This window comes from Tiliqua scincoides, chromosome 1 (genome assembly GCF_035046505.1).
Source record: "Tiliqua scincoides isolate rTilSci1 chromosome 1, rTilSci1.hap2, whole genome shotgun sequence".
NCBI lineage: Eukaryota > Metazoa > Chordata > Lepidosauria > Squamata > Scincidae > Tiliqua > Tiliqua scincoides.
The window spans coordinates 290,922,027-290,923,570 of record NC_089821.1 but is presented as its reverse complement, the minus strand read 5'-3'; the positions used below and the strand labels follow the sequence as shown (position 1 = coordinate 290,923,570).

The following is a 1,544-nucleotide window of genomic DNA, read 5'->3' as shown; positions in this document are numbered from 1 at the left end:
CAGACTTTCAGAGCTGTCTGCTGAATTCCGGCGCTACATTTCAGAGCCAAAGGCCATGGTGGCAAGCAACTCCCAAAGCAAGCCTCTTGAAATGCTGTAATCCTTGTGTGTTTGACAAGCGAACCTTCATTTAACATATTGTCCTCTACATTCCCAGCTCTGCATTTTGCTGCTGAATTGACAGCATAACAACCCTCGCTGAAATATTCACAAATATCCGTGTTTGAAATGGAAACACAAACATCCAGCACTCTCCCCTTCAAGTCCAATAAAAACAAGGCTGGTCCAACCTAAAAGATATTTTTAGAGAAGTGACATGTAGAAAGGTGATAAGACTCTTAGAACCATCAGTATTTCCTTTTTCAAACGAATTTGTCTTCCCACCAATCCCAAGAGATTAAAAGTATCTGATTTCATGATATAAACTATGGAGAAAGGCATTCTGAAGTTCCATTTTAGGGCAACGAATGTAGTGTAACAGAACTTGAAAAATCCAGGAATTTTGCAGAATGCTACCCTTATGCACAACTTCTCCATTAGCTCAATAATATAAACCAATCTGAGAACATTAATTGTCCCATCAATCACTTCAGCTATGGTTACCAAGGGAAATCAATCCTGGTAGATCCAGCAGTGAACAAAGCACTGTTTGTATACAGAAAACAGACTTCTCACATACACCATGAACATGTGGGGGAAAGATGAAGACGGGCAGCTCTCTTAGGTTGCTGAAGCGAAAGGGCACACTTTGTTTGGTTTTCTTTCTAATTATTATTGCTTGAAGTCAACTTTGAATGCCTATCAGTGGAGAGTAGCACAGTGGAACACTCCGTCATATGGCTGCAGGGAACAATGTACAAATAGCAAGAGGATTATTGAGTCCTGTTACCCTGCACATGCCCGATCTCGTCTGATCTCGGAAGCTAAGCAGGGTCAGGCCTGGTTAGTACTTGGATGGGAGACTGCTTGGGAATACCGGGTGCTGTAGACTTATACCATATCTTCAAGACTGAAGGTTGCCAACCATATTGAGTCCTGGACAACTGTCCTGGTCAGTGGGGTCACTAGGGTTTGCAGTACCCTGTATATGAGGTCAGCGCATCACCCCCATGACTGAGCTCCTCACATGTAGTGGGCAGGACAATGCCCTGGGCAGAGGTGTGGTGATTTACCATCGCCCCACCCCTGCTGGTTCTTTGGCTATAACTTTCAAAAGAACAGAGTTATTTCAATGCTGTTTGTTTCATTGCATTCTGCATGAAATCACACATCAAATAATATATAACATGATGGTTTTTATTTTGAAAATATCAAGATTTTAAAAATTTTGATGAGTAGTAGTGTCACCCCCTATGCACATCACCTGGTGCAACCTGCACCCCCTCACACCTCCTAGAGTATGCCACTGGTTATTATTATTATTATTATTATTATTATTATTATTATTATTATTATTATTATTATTATTATTATTAAACTTTATTTATATGCTGCCCTTCTCCCCAAAGGGATGCAGGGCGGCTTACAACATATTAAAAACAGAT

The 1,544-nt window shown here is 40.8% G+C and overlaps 1 pseudogene; it reads left to right on the top strand.

The window, feature by feature from the left end:
* The first annotated feature begins 872 nt into the window (after positions 1–872).
* LOC136637718 (5S ribosomal RNA) lies at positions 873–991 on the top strand (annotated as a pseudogene).
* The last annotated feature ends 553 nt before the right edge of the window (positions 992–1,544 follow it).